Source organism: Pinus tabuliformis, chromosome 5_2, assembly GCF_031772625.1.
Source record: "Pinus tabuliformis cultivar Carrire ecotype Pingquan chromosome 5_2, CPIR1, whole genome shotgun sequence".
NCBI classification, from domain to species: domain Eukaryota; kingdom Viridiplantae; phylum Streptophyta; class Pinopsida; order Pinales; family Pinaceae; genus Pinus; species Pinus tabuliformis.
The window spans coordinates 66,562,113-66,583,245 of NC_142306.1; positions in this window are offsets into that span (position 1 = coordinate 66,562,113).

Below are 21,133 nucleotides of genomic sequence, written 5' to 3' on the forward strand. Positions count from 1 at the left end.
TTCTTACACTTGGATTTCTCAAATTCCAAGTCGAACTCCTGCAGGATAACAATCCATTTAGAGTACTTTCCCCCTAGCAATTTCTTGGTCAAAATGTGGATCATAGGGTTGCAATCCGAAATTACTGTAGTTTTACGTAGTAAAATGTAGTGACGAAAACGTTGGACAGCTTGAATGGCTGCCAATGCCAATTTCTCCACATGTGAGTATTTTAGCTCAGTTGGATTTAAAGTTCAACTAAGGTAATATATCACATGCTCATTTCCGAGTTCATCTTCCTGAACTAAGACCATTCCAATGGTGGAATGAGAGGCGGCGAGATAAAGAAGTAATCATGGTTGTAGTTGGGAGGATGCAATAACGGTGCATGGGTCAACGCGTGTTTAAGTGCATCAAAAGATTTCTGAGCTATCTCGTCCCAATAGAATGGATTATTTTGTTTCAACAACTGGGTAAAACCCTTTGTAACCTCGGCATAGTTAGGAATGAATCGTCGTAAAAAGTTTTCTTTCCCTTGCAAACTTTGGAGTTGGCGAAGACTCGAACGAGGAGGCAATTTGATGATAGCTTCGACCTTCGAGGGATCGACGCGAATGCCGGCTTTCGAAACTACAAACCCCAGCAATCGACCCGTTTCTATATAGAAGACACATTTGTGTGGGTTCAACCGAATCTGATAATGCCTACACCTCATAAAGATTGCTCGTAAATGGACGAGGTGATCAGCTCGATGTAATGAATGAGCAGGCAAGTCATCGAGATAGGGTTGCACAATGTGCTTGATGTCATGAAACGCATAAGACATCGCCCTTTGAAAAGTTGCTCCGGCATTCTTAAGCCCAAAGGTAACTTGCAATAAGCAAATGTCCCCTATGGACAAATGAAAGCCGTTTTTGGTTGATCGACAGGTAGAATGTTGATTTGATTGTATCCGGAAAAACCATCCATGAAGGAGAATATTTCGCTGCCGACACAATCATCAATGATTTGATCGATATAGGGAATTGGGTAATTGTCCTTTAGACAGGCTCGATTAATGTCCCTATAATCGATGCATATTCTTATTGTTCCCTGCTTTTTGTTAACCGGAACAATATTCGATACCCAATCCGTTAACGGGATCGGATAAATGAAACCTGCTTTCAGTAACTTTTCAACTTCTGCTTTAATTGCAGCAGCTTTTCTTGGGTGAATCTGACGCAAACGTTGCCAGACAGGTTTAGCGTCCGGGTAAGTCTTGATCTCATGAACAACAATCGTGGGATCAATTCCTGGCATCTCCTCATAGGACCAGGCAAACACGTCGCAGAATTCTTGAAATAGGGCCTTATATATCTGAATTTCGTCATCTGTACACGAGGCACCTATATGAATGTTCTCAACAATTCCAGGTTTAACCGAAATGTCAATAGGAATAGTTCGAGAGATGTTTCCCAAATTTAACTCTGAATCAGGATGTTTCATGGGATTCTGAGGTTCCTTGACATATTCAGTCGTAAAAATTGATAAGAAATCATTTTCAAAACGATCATTCTCGGGTAAAAATGAAGATCTATGATGGAGATCTTCCCATGGTAAATCATCTACACATAGGATTTCACGAATTTGCTCATTAGAGTGAACAAGTTCAGAAAACGTAATTAAATCCGAGTTTGATGTGAAAAATGATTCCTCACGGACCACATTCATGAAGTCATTTTTGGTTGAAAATGGGTCGGTAAACGATTGCACGGCCTCATACGCAATTTCATATGGACTCAAAGGCATGACATCATCAAATGAGTCTATCTCAGATTCAGAAGGAATGATCCAAGGATCATCATAAACAATGGTGTCTGATGTAATCATATGAATGGTTGCAAATGAAGACAATGCGTTGATCGGAGGAAAAGGAAAAGTTCCCAGTAAACCGGCATCTTTAACTAGTCCTACTCCAACATCCTTATATGGGATAGTCGTTTTACGGACATGCTGAATACTCTCAGAAGAGGCTGGGTCGGATGAAAAGTAAGCCAGTTGGTCTATTGTTACGATCTTTCCATTATGTGGAAACTTTATTACTCGAAAGACCGATGAAATGACCGTTGTCATAGCGTAAGACCAACTTCGACCCAAGAGAAGGTTGTAATCTAGAGGGGCATCAACCACCTCCACATCTAGATTAACAGTTTTTCCTTCAACCCCTATTGGCAAATCCTGTAGAATGCCAAAAGGATGAAACCCACGGCCATCAAAGGCCTTTAGAATCGTCGGGGATTGATTTAGCGAAGGAGAACCAAGCGATCTCCAACACTGTATCAACATAATACACGTTGAGGCTCCCTCATCAATTACAGTCCGATGAATAGGTCTGTTTTTTACTATCACTGGAATCTGGAAAGCCATTTGATGAGGAAAACGCGGTGTACTATTTTCTAGATCGAAAATTATTAGGTTCGGGTCCTGAACGTCAACAGCTCCTATAGCCGACAAAAGTAATTTACGTTGTGCTGGACATGATTGCAGCACTTCCAAAGCCGACATTGCTGAGGGTGAAACAGCTAAATCCTCAACAATGTTATAATTCTGAGCCGCTCTCGCATGTGGATTGAACGCTGACTTTCGATGTATACCCTTGGCGGGCGGTTTGATTACCAAGTCTGGATTAGGTTTCTCGATCTGTAGTGGATCGGGACCGGGAGCTGAGGTTGATGGATTAGAATGAGAAGATTCTACTTCTTTACCATCAACAGGACTTTTACTACCATAATCTTGCGATCGAGTCACAATCCTAACATGGGACATCATCAATATGGGTTCTTCATTGGCACTCGAGGATGAACCTATCATCTTACTATCTTGAGCTAGAAAAGGATCCTTCAAAACAGCAGGAGTTTGGGAACCTTTGACAATCTTCGCAACGTCTGCACGATGAGGGCAGTCTCTTGTAAAATGTTCATCGTCACAAATGAGACAAGGATAACGAGGTTTGCGCTTTTCATCATTGGATTCCGCCTTTTCAGGTTTCTCCTTTGAACTTTTGTCCGTTTTATTCTTCTTCTTTCCTTTCTTCTTCCCACAGGATTTTGATTTGGCTGTAGATGACTCTACAACGTGAATATCGGCGGAAATCTCTGCAGAAGAATCTCCTGTTGGGGAATCAGGCAAGGTTATGATAGGAGAAGAATTCTTGGAAGACTTCTTCTTACTTTTAGTGTTAACCGTACCAATCATACCATCGGCGGCATGAGATCCCAAAGGAGCTGCAGCGATTTGATTTTTCTTGGGAAGATCGGGGATTTTCTCGTGTAACGTACCTCACTGAGTATAGACCAAGTCAAGGTACTGTGCTTGAGCAATTACTTGCTCCTCAGTAACAACTCCGGCTTTAGCTACATCTTCAGTGATCTTTGGCAACAAAGATTTTACAAAACACTCGGCCAAGATCTGATCCGGAATAAAAACCTTCACTAAACGTCGTCGACGTCTCCACTCATGAATATGATCTGAAATGTAAGTGGATGTCGATTGTTTTAACGAGGTTAACAATTCCGTGCCATTGTCATATCGGACTGGCAACTGAAAATGAGTTAAAAACGAGGTAGCTAACTGACTAAAATTATAAAAAGTGCCTCGCGGTAACTCAATGTACCACTTGGCCGCGAGACCAATTAGAGTGCGCTGGAAAAGTCTAAGACAGATTGAATCATCTGAAATGGAGTTAGACGCACACCAGAGGTGGTAAGTCATCACATGGTTCGACGGGTCCTCTCCTGATTTACCTTCGAACTTAGGAATGTCACTGGGCAACTTATTCGGCATTGGTGGCCAAAACGAAAGATAATTAATGGGATCGTTCGTGAGGCGCGACAAGTCAGGCAAGTCCAAAGTTGCAATAAACGGTAACTGATGATTAGGGTCCCTAAAACTCTAGGTCATGAGACCAGCCCCAGGAGGAGGATATCCAGGATAACTAGGAATAGGAATTGTGTTTGGGATATTGTATCCTCCCGAAAAACCAGGATTAACCGGACCGTACTGGGGTTGTTGAGGTTGTTGATAAGTGTACCCAAGGTACGGTTGATACTGATAGACTGGCTGCTGCACAGCAGGACCGAATTGGTACTGTCCCTGGTACGGTTGATAAGTAAATTGTGGTTGACTTGTGACAACCGTACTTAAACCAGGTTGTCCTACAGGCATCTGAACCGAAGTTTGAATCATAGATCCAGACGGTGGTAAAGATGTCTGAGGAGTAGATATAGGAACAGTAGAAACCGGAGCTGTCGATACTCCAGAAGTAGGTGGGGTAGATTGAACAGATGTTGCGGCAGTTGTAGCAGTCGTTTGAGGCAGAGTACGGGGTGTACTAGGCCCAGGCTGAGAAACTACCGAAGCTACAAAAGTTTGAATGTTAGAATGGACTGGTTGCTGGGGTGTACCAGAAACTAAGGGTTGTCCAGTTTGAGATGACAATTGTACATTTGGCTGCAACACCTGTTGAGTTTGTGATGGATCCCACACTATGTTCATTCCGGGGTACTGACCCATAACAGGTTGAGAATATTGAGGACCATAACCGGGTTGAGGGTAGGATTGATAATTGAAAGGTACATTTCTTGTTCCTTGAACATACGTTTGACCGAAGGGTGGTTGGAAACCTTGGTTCGAGTACTGACCTTGGGGTTGATACCCTTGAGGCACATACTGATACTAGGGTTGACCTTGAGGTATAAATTGATACTGGGGTTGACCTTGGGGTACATATTGAGTCTGGGGTTGACCTTGAGGAACGTACTGTCCCGTAGGTATGTACTATCCTTAAGGTTGCCCCCCAGATGCAAATTGGGTACCTTGAGGTTGCCCCCCAGGCGTTAATTGAGGCTGCCCCCCAGGCGGTAACTGGCCACCTTGAGGTTGAGGATTGGGAATAGAACCTGACATCATAAGAATGTCTTCTACGCTCAGCGGCTTAGTACCGTTGCTTCCAGTTAATAACCCTTACTCAATGGGTTGAGGAGATGCTCCCGAAAAAGTACCAGAAAGTGACTGATACCCGAAGGGAACAGAAGGACCACCGTACAAAAAGGATTTAGTCGATTGAGTAAACATGGACGACTGTCCTGACATATTTACCAGAGTATAATAACCTCTAGGTGTTGGGTGATAAGGAGCACGAGGTGGTGAAAAACTTAACCCTGAGCTTTCTAAGAAATTAGTCAAAGAAAGATACCAAGTACTGCTCCTAGGTGGACTATAAAAAATTGATTCACGCTCCCTTAGCTCAATAACAGGTTGATTTTCAGGGATAGGGATGCCTACTTCTTCTTCTGGAGTAGCAAGTTCCTCAATAGCAATAAGTCCAGAAGGAAGATCTTGGGTGATTACTCTTTCTACCCTAGGTGAACCAGGACCACTAGAAGCTGGAGAAACAAACCCCGATGTCGGAGTAGCAGCAAATTCACTTTCAGGCTCGGATATTTCAGGTTCCTCACCTATATCACTAGTAGATGAAAAGCTACCAGTAACTTCGGAAACAGACACTGACTGTGGATTATAATCTGCCACTGACGTTTGAAAATCAGGATGTACTATCAAAGAAGATTCTCCTTCTTCAGGTGACCCAACTCTACTGTCTCTAGGAGTTACGAGGACTTTCAAGCCTTCAAGCTGGCTCGGTACTTCCTCAGGAGGTTGGCCCCGAAGTCTACGGGACTTCCTCAGTAACTCAGCCACAGTTAAAAACTTTTAACTACTTCACACGCAAACAAAGTAAAATCTCAATGAAAACCACCTAAAGTCTCTAAGGAACCAAACAAATTTGAATCACACGCCTAAAGAATCTAGGAGATCAAACACACACAAAAAGTAACTTTCCGTAGTGAAAACACTAGTTGGTGATGAAATCCAACGTCGCAGAGTTCAATACAAAAATGGTGGTTGGAACAGTTACCCCGGCAACCTGCTTAATGAATAGACTGGCACAAGTTCCTCCACTTAACCGTCTCTAGTGAAGAGAACCCCCAAGAAAATCCAAGTGAGTCTAGCCGACGTCTGCTCCAGGTACAGTGGGATCTTCCCACCACTGTCACCTTAGGAAGAATCCTAAAGAATATGGCCACTAAGGTTACCAACTGAAACAAATATACCTGGGGGAACAGTCTACGATCCGATACGCACGCAAGGGCAGAGTAGCAAGCTCAATCCCCTTGAAGGCTCCTTGACATAATCCAAGGTTTACCAACAAGTGACCCTAGGCTCCTCGAAAATGGTTAATCCGAGGTTTACCATTTTTAATACGTGAATATCTGGCGTCGTTCCCAATGAGGAAGGATTGATTCCCACACTGGTTCGGACACGATCTCGTGCTTCTCCTTTAAGAGGAGCTTTCCCAGAGCATAAATGCAACAATTGGATTTCTTCCCTACCACAAGATACAGCTACTTGTTTGTTTTTACTGTCTTGGAGAGTTAATTACTCTCCTACTCCAAGACACTAGCCTAAGCTAAGTTGGTGTATCAGAGCCCTAGAAATAAAAATGTTACTAGATGAATTTTACTTTAAGCGTTATTTTTTATTGGTTTTTGTTTAAGTCAAAAGGTGCAGAGATGAAACTTGTGGTATGAAGACTCGACTCAAAATCACTAAAATGCACCTAAGATGATTTAAACAATATTTTTCTCTTCGATGAACTTCTAAACTAAGAAAGAGTTTGAGAATGCAAATACTTTGTAAACACAAATCCTTCTTAAGAAACAAATTAAAAGAAGAGCTTTTGCCTTTTCCAATGCACTCAAAACGAGACAACTAGTTATTTCACAAGAATTTCCCTTTTTCGTTTCAAAGCACTCAACCACTACAAAAACAAACTTTTTTCCAAAAGAGGTTTTTTTATTTTTTATAAAACACTCAAAACTATGAAAATGACTAACTTTGAGATCTATAAACTATAAAAACCTATTTGAAGTCAAAGCCTACAAGATGTATTTTTTAAGGATGTTTTACTTAGCTAGATGTAAGCTAAGGACCAATTTATGCAGAATCACAAATCAGTCAAGAACAACCAATTTTGTTTTCTTTTTGAAAATGAAAATCCAAACTTTTAAACACAAGCTTTTCGAAGTTTTGTAAAGAGAAAACTCAAAGCGGATTCCTCAACAAGGGGAGATTTCATATATGGTCAGACTCATAAGAAGGCTGGTAGACACTAAGGTGATCTGAAGTCCCTACAGCTTCTAAGCTCAGAGCCACTACACAACCAAAATGAAAAACAAACCCAACAAGCAAAACTCCTAGGAATTTCACTTAAAACCCTAACACTAATGAAATCAACCTAAGGAAAGCTTCTAACAAGTTATATGCAGGTCTGGGCAGTGGATAACAATTTCTAAACAAAAACTAAGCTGACTAACAGAGGAAATCTTTGGTTTTTCAAAATTTTGACACGGTCCGCAGGCCCACAGTTGACACAGGTGCGGTCCCGCTCTTTGCTAAAAGCAAAGGTGCGGATAGGTACGCACTGTGTCAAAGGGTTAGGGTGCGGTCCTCTCCCAAAGCTATGAAAAACAAAAAATAAACCTGGATCTACAAACTCTACCCAATTTTACACACAACAAGCCAAAAACAGAAACAAAAAACACAGTTTCTCAGGTCAGAGTAAAAACAAGGAAAACAATCAAGTCCCTAGTGGAGTCGCCATTTTGTCACACGGAATAAGTCGATCTTGCGGACAAGATAGACCTTCCTAGAATCTAAAGAAGACCTAATGACAAGCAAACCAACCATACACTATCTTTCTCTAAATATGCTTTTATAAACAATGGAAAACAAGTGCTTTTAGGGCCTACCTTAGGTCCAACGCAAGTTTGTGGATGTCCTCGCTCCTTTGATCCAAATGAGCTCCTTTGTCGCGAATCTGCAAACACAAACAAGGCAAACAAATTAAATAGCACCTGAAAAGCCAATATCATAAAACATATTTAACATGAAAGTCAAGGAGTCCATGAAACAAATAACATGAGATACTTGTTGAGAAAAATGAGTTTGATTGTATTAACTCAAAAGAATAAGAACTTTACAACCTTTGCCTTGACGTTGTACAAGCTCCTCCCAGGGTCCAGCAAGAAGTCTCCTCTACTTTGACAAGTTTCACTCACTCCCCAATGAAGCCAAAAAGGTATGTGATCTCTCCTCTTAAGCTCAACTAGGAAGTCTTGATTTCACCAGCATTTACCCTCAAAAATGTTCAGCTTCTAACCCCCTCAGCAACCAGCCCAATGCCTGAATTTATAGTGCAATGGAGGGAGGTTACTAGGTCCTCCTTCAAAGGGATAAAGCCCTCCTTCAAATGGATAGCTCCTCTCATCAAGGGATTAGCTCCTTCTCTTTTGGGATGCATGAACCACCTCAGAGCGAACAATCCACGTCAAAATTCCTTCTAGAATTCTCTAGAATTAACCCAAAGTGAGTTTTTTAAGATAAAACTTGCGCCTTTTGACTTTCACAGGGGTCCGCACCCACACCGTTAGGGACAGAGCGGGCAGGTCCGCAGTTTTTGTAAACAGACGGTGGGGGACCGCAGGTGACAGTGAGAGAAAGTGCGGAACCAAAGTTTCATTGATTTTTAATGTCTTTCTCTCATTTTCAAAGCTTGACTTGAAGAGCTGAGGTCTGAGACTTGCTTAGGAGGACAGTACAAGTGATGACAGACCCATACTGACTCAAATAATCATGGTGATGATATTTTTGTGTAACAGAAGCCAAGATGTCGAACCCTAGATGTGAATTGGGTTGCCCTCATCAACATTGTCTGTGAGTGATTGAAACTTATGGGTCGCTCCCAAGAGGTCGTTATGCATGTGATTCTGGCACTGAACTGCAAAGACCCAAAGTCGCTCCCTAGCCGAATTGTTTGAGCGACCGAAAAACCAAATTCGCACCCTTTCTAACTTGTGTGAGTGACCAAGGACCAAAATGGTTTATAGTTACTTTCATAGGCTTGTGTGTCAGTGACCAGGGACCAGAATGCCCTGTTATATGCCAGCGACTGGTGGCCTGGTGTTTTCGGGAAAACTAGTGTCTTTTCAATCTGCTACTCCCACTAGGATTGGCAGGTATCCTAGAAACAAACAATCAAAGTAATTTGCAATTTCCTTTATGTTTGATAGATAAGAGAGAGGCAAAGGGACCAACCTAGATCTTCCGCTTGACTCCTTGCTTGATTTCTCTCCCCCTTGATAGAGCTTGCAACTTCTCTCCTACTTGTCCCATTTAGAGAATATCTATAGAAACAAAGTAACAAAACACCATCAAAGCATATTGATCTATTATATCATAAACAATTCAGAATCAAAAATACATTGAACATACAATAGCATTCACAAATAACAAGATTCACAAATACACGATTGTATGGAGGAAAACTCAAAGAACTTTATTAAAATAGAAGGGAGAATTACAACCCAGCTGTCTGATCCAGCATCATCCTCCCAGCATCAAAGCCCTCTTCACCTCATGAAAAGCAAAATCACCCAACAATATAATGCTCGTTCTCAAAGACAAACTATCAACACTTCTTTACAAATTACAAAATTCCAGCCCCCAGATCTCTCAGATGAGGGATCCATTTATAGATGTCTGCAAGGGTGTGAGTCATCTATAGGTTTTTTACTAGTTTCATTCCACTTGTTGTTCTTGGTTCCACTTGGAGATTTCTTGGATCTCTTACTCATCCCTGGGTGAATTCAGAGAGGCAAGTGTCATAGGAGAAGTTTCTGGAAGATTCCATGAGCATCCACTTAGCAAACTGTCTCGGACATTTTTCCATCCTCGTTCATTGCACCCCACAGAAGGCCTCTTCAGTATGCATCGCACCTGTCTAGTGTAGAAGTCAGTATGCATCGCACCCTGACAGTGGAGCAGTTAGTATGGTCCAATTGTTATAAGTGGTTTTTCAAGTGGAACTTTTTGGGAATGATGTAATCAATTGACCATGATCCTTTAGGGTATGAAACAACACTTTTAGGGGTTAAAGAGCCCTCAGTTTATTGACATATAAGATTGGGGTTGCAGTGCCCAAATATGTCTATAACAGTTGCCCCTTAAAGCATGAAGTCGTAAATCTTTAAATGTCGAGTGAAATGCTTTATCATGAGGATCCGAGGTATTCAAATTGGAAGGTGACCTGTATAAGATATAATACAATACATCATCATCATATTATTTTCATGATCTAGCTGAGGTGGGCATTCCCATGCTCAGCTTTATAAATTCATTTTCATGTACATAGGACAAATAATCATCTACAGTTGCAAACTGGTGATTCTTCATATGAAGAGTCATCTTCCCTGGCTTAGATGACTATCTGTGCAGCTTTTGTGTACATTTAATGTCTTTATATTCCTGAATATATCACAGCCCAGATGGATGAAACTAGATCCGGGGTCTTCAAACTCGTTCAATCTTCGCCCGATGTACAAGTCGATCCATGTGAAAAGATGTCCTGAAGTCAAACATGGAAAGACATCGCCTAATTACCAGCCAGTAATGTAAGTTGTTAACGGGCACGAGAGGAATCACCAATAATGATAATGACCCTCAAGGTACTATAGTGCAATTCACGTGGTGTGAATATATGATCCGATGTCGAACACCACGCAAAATCTTTCGGTCGAAGGCCATTGATGTAAACCTGTCGTCGGAAGTGAGAAACTTGCCATTGAGGCATGCAAGCTTCAAAGTACTGAAAGGGTTGTTTCTAAGTCAGCTTCTTGGATAATGAGCTGATGTCAACAAGAAGTGACCCATTGTAGGAGGGACTTAATGTATCCCACATTTGCGACATGAAACGAAGCAAATGATTTTCTATAGGTGAAAACGATCTAATGATACAAGGTTCAGGAATGGCGGTCATGAAAAATGGAGGGTGAAGCTATTGCAGTGGATGAGGCATTAACTGGATGGTGAATTCTCTGAATGACTTCCCTTGAACATATCAGTGACATTGAGATGGATTGGTAGCATTAACCCCAAAAGATGGATGGTATGGAGGACCAATGGCAATACGACCGGTGAACGGAATAACCCAACCTGACTCAATCATGGTGATGGAGTGAAAGTTTCATGTTCAAGAGCGGCCTGCTACCAATAAAATTCTTCAAGTTTTCTTCCCTTTTTCCCCAGTCATTGTTGACCAGTACCTCTTTATTTTTGTCAAGCTTGAGGAGGATAATATATGCTTGTTCTATAATTTTCCCTTCGGGCAAACCTGTCGCTATGTTTTAGCGAGCCTAGCGACAGTGAAACTCGTTCTTGTTTGGGTGGAAAATTTTGTCGCTATTGTTTTAACGAGTTTAACGATAAATATAACTCGGTCCTTTTCATGTTTAGAGAGTTTGAAAAGGGACGAAAAGGAAACTCCAACAGTTCTTTTTCATAGCATAATCCCTTAAGTCCAAAAAATATTAAAATAATACAAAAGGGATGACTTTTCCGATCACTTTAGCAAGCCGAAAAAGACAAGCGCTCGATCTTTTTTGTGAGATAATCCCTCAGGTCCAAAAAAGATTAAAATATATAGGAGGGATGGCGCTTCCAATCACTTTAGCGAGCTGGAGAGGCCAATAGCTCGACAATCTTTTCATATTTAGTGAGTCTGAAAAGAGTTTAAAGGAGACTCGTTTTTGAGGAACGAGTGGTGTTTAGGGTAGAAACTGGTTCCGAGTAATCTTGGAACTTCTCAAAACATGGTGATGTGAAGAGGGTGGCTAACAAGACCACTCATCACAGTTGTTCCTCAAAATGGTAAAAAATCAAGTGGAAGCGTATGATCGGCCAAAAGGATGGAGGTGATGGAAGGAACACAACCAAGGTTCAAAAGGCTGATATAATGGCAATCCCAAAGGTTATTTACCAGAGGTGGGTTCAATTTTTGACAAGCTTGAACTCTGGGGGAACATATGCTTAGTTGGCAGGTTTATCTTTTAACGAGCTTGAACCTTGTGGAAACATTGATCATTGCCTTTTTATATAGGCTAGAAATGACTAAACTACAAAGCTAAAAAAACTATTAAAGCTAAGGAACTACTGAGGTTAGGTAGGATGGTTTCATCAGAATGTGAAGACAAAACCATTCCTTTGCTTCGTCCGCAGAATAGATGAAGGTGAATGGTGTGTCAGACCAATCACCTAACCTCAGGATTTAAAAAACTAAAAAGCTAGAAAAGCTAAAAAGCTAAAAAAAAATGAAATTGGTCACCTTTCGCTTGCATAAAAAGGTTTGCATGCCCCCCGGCATCGAGAAAAGGAGAGTCTCCAATAACCATATGGGAATCACTATGGTTAAGTAGGATTGTTTTTGTCAGCGATTAGACCAAAACACTTCCTTAGCTTTGTCCACCAATTAGACAAAGGTTAGTGGTGTGCCAGACCAATCACTTAACTTACAGGGAAATTCATATGGTAAGATGGTTTCGTCCACAGAATAGACAAAACACTTCCTTGGCTTCATCCATAGCGCAGAAAAAATTGAATGGTGTTTAAGACCAATCACATAACCTACAGGGAAACCTATCTTTTCAGTTGGGTTCGTCCGCCAAATGGACGAGGGTGCATGCCCCCTAAACTTCGTTACATTCACCAGACTACTTGTGGTAATTAGGTGGATCGAATGAAGGTTTAAGAGACACTCTTGATGCAAAAGGACCATTTATAGATGATGTTTGACTTGAAGCTGTGTTTGAACCGGGAAATGAAAGCTGGTCAACAATGACAATTTTGCCTTCATGTGGAAACATGCCACTCGAAAGAGTGTGGAAACAATAGCTTCCATGCTATAAACATAGTCGCGTCCAAGGAGTAGATTGTAATCTAACGGTCCTTGGACTACCATCACGTTCAGGTGAGCGATTTTTCTTCTCAAAGTAATGGGTAACTTAGGAAGAATCCCTAACGGTTGACTGGTTCTTTTGTTAAAGCCTGATAAATTATGTGTAACAGGGATAAGCGATGACAAACCAAGCACTTTCCAAGCAGTTGAGGAAAGGATACTCACTGAAGCCCCTTCATCTATGATAGTGCCAAACACGATCATTTTGTAAACTTGTACTATGATCCGGAATGGTACATTAGAAGGAAGGCGGGATCTTGCTAGTCGATTCCAATCAAAGGAAGTAACCAGACTGCTTGGAGGGGGTACCGAATAAAAATTTGAATTAATCCCTTGAGTCGCGGGAACTGGGTGATTTTCTTCCTGTTGCGAAGGAACGGACTGATTTCCCCCAAGTTCATCGGACTCTGAAGTGACAAAAAGAATTTGAACAGTATCGTTCTTACTCTCTTTGGGAATGGTATCATCTGAAGGTGGATCTTTTGAAGGCAAGACTGGGTCAGCTGCCATCTCGTCCTGCTGACTTTGGTCCAGTATGGACTCAGAAGACTCACTTTCAATGATAGGTTTTTCGACCGACGATTGAGTTATGTCAGTCGGATTTTCAACTAGTAAAGGACTTGGGGAGAGTTTCTTGTATCCAGATGGAAGTCGTTGCGGTGAAGCAGGACGGTTATGCAAGACTCTTTTGGCCTCATTCAAAAGGAACAACGGGGAAGGTGATGGTCCTGTTCACATAATCCACATGGAATTTTGACCTTTCCTTTCTGTCCAGGAACTTCATTTTCACTAGTTGATGGTGTACTATCAACATGATCGCCAAAGGTTGATGACACCAGATGGTGTAGACCATTCTCTTAAGATCCGCGGAAGGAATGGACAATCTCGATGAAAATGGTTTCCTCTGCAAATTACACTAGGATATCTGGGAGATTTAGTGTGCATATTTTCACCAGATGATTCATGGTTGCCCCCTTGCTTAACTGACTTCTTCTTCTTCTTCTCCTTCCCTTTCTTCTTCTTCTCGACTACTTGGTTACTAGTATCACTATTTTCACCAAGCGAAGAGGAAGAAGGGGAGGGAGAAACAAACGAAGAAGGAGGTGAAGGGTCAACTTTAGTATCAACTGGTTGTCGATTCGATTGCTGAGGAATCATGTTATTTTGAACCACAGAGGTTGAGAACAGCCACACTGGCAGGCCAATAGTCAAACCTGGCAGAGACAATGTGGCCATATGAGGAGCACCAATATTTCCCCAAGAAGTAAAAGGACTAGGATTCCCCTCGAGAGGGATTCCTTGGTTGGTGGACTCCATTATCTCAAACCTAAGATCAATGAAGGAAGCAAGGATGTTATTCCGAATTTAATAAATTTTTAATGACTCTTTGACACAACTTTGCTTTTTCAAATTTTAAGAGTCGAGAAAAAGCTAAAGATGACTCTAGTCCCCCTCGATTTTTAATGAGCCTGAAGTGACAAGTACTCAGATGGACCTTTTCTTTTAAGGAGTCGAAAAGGAACGAAAGTGACTACTCTGGAAATCTAGACAAAGGGATTACCAAACCAATTGCAAAACTGCAAAATACACCTTGGTGATAAATTAAAGAGAAATTACCAAGGACTTATGTACGGCAGTCAATCTTCCCGAATGCTGTGTTCAATGCATTGCGATCGATAGGGCGGCAGACATGGCTTCCTATGGATAAAGGATATAAGCCTATTGTGGTCTCCCAATATATACTCGATGGTACGGGGAGCACAAGTCTGTGCTAGCACTTGTCGTATCAAAGAGGAGGAATCACCCAACCTTTGATGAAAACGATAGTTACTAGATTTTACGATGTCGAAACACGTCTCTAGCCTAGACCTCTAGATGTGTTGCGTTAGGTTCCAAAGAGTTGTTAAGTTCATTGAAATTTATTTTAGATTTGATCTTGCTTAGAAGTTTTCCTTTCAATGGTTCACCGCATGATGTATATGTAAAATTCCTAAAAATGCAATCTAAATGATAAACAATCGTTGTTTATTTTTAGCAATGAAAATCCTAGCTACTAAGGAAAGAAGATTGCGATTCTTTCAAACAAAGAGAAAAGAGCACACACTAAATGCACTTTTCCTAAATCATTTTTCACACACAGTCTAAATGCAAATTCAAATGCATGTATTTGTTTTTCATTCCCTTAATGTGAGGAATGCAAAAAAGGAAAACTAAGTATAGATCTAAAATATTTTCTTCAAAGCGACATTTCGACAATTTCTTTTTCAAAATGAAAGGAATACTTAAACGACACTTTCAATTTCAAATAGAAGATGCTTTCGACACTTCAAATATCAACAAATCAAATCAAATACATGACAAAAATTTCAATCGACTATCTAGAAAAGGAAGACTTTACGACACTCCTCTTTTTGACACAAAACGATAGTTATGACACTTTTTGCACCAAGATGACAAATCGATTTGAACAACTTTTTGACAAAGGATTGCAAATGATGGAAAAATACATAAAAACATTTACTAATCCTAATCAATGGAGGCTGGTCTATGTAATGCAAGGAGGCTTCAGCAATGAGATATTGTTCATAAGCAGCAAAACAACTAAAGAGAGCTGAAAACAAGGACAAAAAACCCAAATTTCAAGGAAAGAAATAGGATTACTCAGTCATCGCACCTGTGCTTCACAGAAATAGGGATGCATCTCACCTGCTACACTTGGGAAGTGTGATGCATACTGGCTTCCAGTGACAGACAATGCAATGGGCCAGGGAGCGCAACTGAGATGGGTTTTGGCTCAAATTTGTAGCTGATTTCAGTGAGTTAAGCTGAGCTATTATGGACAGTAAAGAAAAAAGTACAGGGGTATGATCTTGAGAGGTTATTGAGCTACCAAAAGGGAATCTAGAATGCTTGTAAGTCAGATGTTCAAATCATAAACTAAACCGGAGATTGATTGAAGCAGCATTCATCTACTTTGCAATTGCAGAGCAAGAGCAGTTCAAAGGCTATCTGGCTAACTTCAGGCTCCGTCTATAGTTTATAAAACAAAAAATCAACAACAAACAAACAAACTATTCGATCCCCAACGGAGTCACCATTTTGTTTCCAGGAAAACTAGTGTCTTTTCGATCTGCTAGTCCCACTAGGATTGGCAGCTATCCTAGAAACAAACAATCAAAGTAATTTGTGATTTCCTTTATGTATGATAGATAAGAGAGAGGCAAAGGGACCAACCTGGATCTTCCGCTTGACTCCTTGCTTGATTTCTCTCCCCCTTGATAGAGCTTGCAACTCCTCTCCTACTTGTCCCGCTTAGAGAATATCTGTAGAAACAAAGTAACAAAACACCATCAAAGCATCTCGATCTATTATATCATAAACAATGCAGAATCAGAAATACATTGAAAATAAAATAGCATTCACAAATACACGATTGTATGGAGGAAAACTCAAAGAAAATTATTAAAATAGAAGGGAGAATTACAACCCAGTTGTCTGATCCAGCATCAAATCCCTCTTCACCTCATGAAAAGCAAAATCACCCAACATTACAATGCTCTTTCTCATAGACAAACTATCAGCACTTCCTTACAAATTACAAAATTCCAGCCCCCAGATCTCTCAGATGAGGGATCCATTTATAGATGTCTGTAAAGGTGTGAGTCATCTTTGGGTTTTTTATTAGTGTCATTCCACTTGTTGTTCTTGGTTCCACTTGGAGATTTCTTGGATCTCTTACTCAACCCTGGGCGAATTCAGAGAGGCAAGTGTCATAGGAGAAGTTTCTGGAAGATTCCATGGGCATCCACATAGCAAACTGTCTCGGACATTTGTCCATCCTCATTCATCGTACCCCACAGAAGGCCTCTTTAGTATGCATTGCACCTAGCTAGTGTAGAAGTAAATATGCATCGCACCCTGACAGTGGAGCAGTCAGTATGGTCTAGTTTTGGCCAGTTCTGAGTGGTTTTTTAGGTGGAGCTTTTGGGGAATGATGTAATCAGTTGACCATGATCCTTTACAGTATGAAACAACACTTTTAGAGGTTAAATATCCCTCAATTTATCGACATATAAGGTTGGGGTTGCAGTGCCCAAATATGTCTATAACACCTGGGTGCAGGCAATATGGATAAATGGTTGAAACCTGAAATAATTTCTTCTAACTCTGGCTGAATTTCTCCTTCTGTTTCAATAGGTGTATCATTCATTTATTATTAGCCTGACTGCTTCATGAATTTTCCTCTGATCACCCCAACCATTGTTATTGGGCACAAATCATATCATAGGCCTGTTTCCCTCTGTTGAGATTATAATCCCATAGGAATTGTAAAGACAAACTATCGTTGCTTTAAAACAAGTGAAAATGTGTGTTAAACGCAAAACACACAAGCAGAACGCTTTCGTTCCAAAGGAACGAAAATACACTATCGCACTTTTAATCCACTATAGTGTTAATTCAAAATAATTACACTATCGACGCTTTAATTTCAAGAAATGTGTTTAACGCAAATAACACTATCAGTAGTTTATTATCGGCCCTTCCAAGCTCCTTTCTCCGACACGATAACACGTAGTGTTATCGGAGATCGCAATCGCGACTCCAATGCTCCCAATGCAAGGCTCCTTCCGCTCCGATCTGGCGATGCGATAATAATCGCAGACCTGATAACCTTTCCACTCTTCTCTATAGTGTTTTGGTTCCGGGTTATCGGAGTTTCGGACTTCGGTGGTTCCAAAGGTCCTTCCCACCCTACAGTGGTTTTGTGATGCGTTTATGGTTCAGACCCGATACGGGTATGAATCAAATTCAATAATAATTCAAGTCCAGAACTGTGTTTAGATTAAGTCTTTTTCATGGAATTCCTGTTGTTAACACCCAGGTTGTTCCCTATGACTCCCAAGGGAATACGGCCGGGGTAACCACTAACCAATCTTTGGATCACAGTTTCTAGCCAAACTGTAATCAGAGAGGGCTCTCTCTTTATGATTTGTCTCTGTTATGATGGTGTTTTAGGCTAGCTATTATGCTCAGGTTTTTGTTTATGTTTTTGGTTGAAGGATTTCTTTCAGGTCTTATGATATAGTTTTTAGAGAGTAAAATATCATTGGGCAATGGAGTCTGGAGTTCTGAAATGCTTAGAAATGAAGGATTGATGGTGCTCAAACTGCAGGGCCAATATTGTATTTCAGACAAACAAATTTAGCTTAAATGGTGATGTATGTCAACCAACAGAAAGTAATTAAGAATTTTCTATTAAGCTGGTGAGGTGAAAGTGAAACACGCTGCACAGGAACAAACTTGAATTCCTGTGACAAAGGCCACTGTGAAAGATGTATTCTGAAAGTGCAGCAGTTAAGAATTACACTTATCAAGGTTGCATCTGAAGAAAACATTCATTAACAACGCAGATTGAACTCAGGGTATTCATCGAATAAATCCTGAAAGTTATTCTTTTTCCTTGTTGCTAAATATTTAAAGTTAGATAACATATGGATTTTAACAAACAAAATACATAACAGAGAGGGTTACAGAGACTTATTGCATGTAATACACAGGAATCCAGCAGTTTCCAACAGACACCAGTACGCATTCAACACTTCAGAGATCCGAGAAATTCCATCACTTTCTTTATTAACTTCTGAAAGGATTACAGCATAAGAACTTCTTCCGGAGAAATCAACAACAACCCTTGCAATCTTATGCGAAGGGGAATTTATAGGAATGCTTATACAAAATATCTCAGGCATTGAGTCATCTGAGAGAAATATCTTCATTACTTCGTTCAGAAAGTAGACAAGAAGTTATTACAACTTTAAATGCAGCATAAATGCTCTTTATGTCTGTCAGAGGATAATTTTGACCTTTGGAGGTCATTGAGTCGGTTGCAACGCTTAGCTTTAATGCTGATAAATGCGCCTTTATTTCTTGCTGCGCTGTATTTTCTCGGCCCTGCCAGCTGTAGTTTTCTATTTCTGCTTTGTTGGCCGATACATCTGCTGAGTTGGCTCAGCTTTAATCCACGATGCATGCTGATTTTTGCTAGACTGTGCTTTATATAACAATTTATATTTTAAGAACAAAATTTGGTGAATGCCTCACTGTTTACAAAATTTTCTGTATTGCATTTGTCCACCAGTCCTGTGTAGGGAGTTGATGCCTGAGAATTGCATCCATAGTCTCCTCTACCTCTGTATATTTGAAGAAATTTGGAGCCACCCCAAACAGGTGATTGATCTCATTCATTATAAAAAATAGATTCTCTACTCTGTTATAGAGAGAATGTCCTGTGGCTGGCCCTGTCTCCTCTGAGGTGCTGGGCTTATCATTGATCTGGCTAGTGGCAAATGTATTGACCCTTTTAGCATATTGGTCATGTGTGAACAATCTCCCTGCGCTGTTCAGTAAGCTAGGGAGTCCTCTGCTTTCTAACACTTGAAATTTTTCCAAAAACTTGTTCACCTCAGTCTGCATATCCTGGGTTCTTCTCTCCAATGTCTGCACTAAGTTTCTCAGCGTGAGAACCCTTTTGACCATTTGGATAGTCTCAGTCCTGTTTGTAATTCCCATGGTAGCTAACTGAGAACTTGTTCTATGGTTAAGTACATTGATCATTCTGGTGGCCACTTCAGGCATATTGCTCAATGAAGCTCTTGATCTGTAAACCTCCTTCTATGCCTTTGGGATGAGCTCTAATTGCTCATGGATTGTCTCAATATATGGCCATTGCACATTGATAGATTGACCAATGTTAGCCCACAGCACTATTTTAAGCTCAGCCACCACCTTATCTAACTTGAGCTCATTCTCTAGCTCTTTGATCTTGTCTTTGAGGGCTTTGATTTCCCTGCCCTTTTCTGCCACTTCTCTCTTTGATTTATCATGTCTGTCATTTACCTTGGCCAACTTATCCCTGGTCTCATTTAACTCTGTCATTTGAGCTTCCAGGATTTGGATTTCATTCTTCCGCTTTTGCATATCCAGGCTTTGGGCCTGCCCTGTAGTTGTTGGCGCTGCTGAAGTAGATGTTGCTGTCTGTTCAGTCTGTTGAGGAGGAGGAGCAGTGATAGGAGCAGTTTCCTCAAGATTTATGATTTGAGGAGGAGGCTGAGAGGTCTGACCCTCTTCTCTTTGTTTTAATGCTGCTTGCAATGCTGCCTTTGCAGCCTCTGATTCTCCTAATTTCTCTTGTGCTTGAACAAGCTGTTTATAAATGGAGATCAACAAATCTGTGGTGTCCTTCTCCTGCCTTTGTTGGGCTACCTCATCTGTCTGAGGGTGCATGGTGGCTGGGAGTTTGATTTTCTTCCTCATGGCAGCCATGTCAGCATCCCTCAACTTCAAGATTTCCTGTATCCCTGAAATATCTTTGGGATCATGCCCAATTTCAATGATTATGTCTTCCAGGGACCTTATTCTGTTGTCCTTCGCCTGGGATGATGCCTTCTCCAATTCCAGTTGAGAGGCTGTGGCATTAAGGCTGCTCTTTAGTTTGTAATTTTCTAATGTTTCATCTGCCAAGGAGGCATACACCATCTCACCAGTCTGTTTATGCAGTTCAATTTTGTCCATTGGGTGTATGTCTTTCGCCATGACCTCCAGGTTGGTCCTGAGGTAATCTGAGGCAGATTGGGGATGCAGTGCTGTGGGCATAAAATGACTCATGATCATTTTTCCTTCACCTACATCAAAGGCAGACATAAGTTTTTGCTGATTGGTAGGAGCCATGTTTAACAGGTGATTGTACAGCTGTATCTTGATAGGATCATTCCTCCTTTTGATGTCTATAAATTGTTGTTTGATGCTTACTTGTCCTTCTTTTTGTTGGCTGGAGGAGCTGACCTCCCCTCCCATAGTCCTGTCCTGTTCCTGCTGGAAGGAACTTGCTGAAGCTTCTCTGCTGGGTGGGCCCATGCCCAATGCCTGTCTTATTGCTATGTCATCCTCCGAAAAGTCATTCAATCTTTGTCTTTTCTCTCCCTGGTTGATCGATGAAGTGAGAGGATTTTCTCTATCCCTTTTTCTGCTTAAGTCCTCCTTTTGTGGAGTTTGGAGGACCGAGGCATCAGTGGTGACTTCTGGCCTAGGAGGCACTATGTTCTGAGCCTGTTTCTCAGTGGAAGTTGGAGTATCAATTACTCTCTCCTGCTGCAAGGGCTGCTGTCTGTCATGTTGCCCTTCTTGCTGCTGCAAATCTTGTTGCTGTTGTTGCTCTGCCTGCTGCTGCCTTTCTTTATCTGTCTGCTCTTGAGTCACTGGAGGTGACTG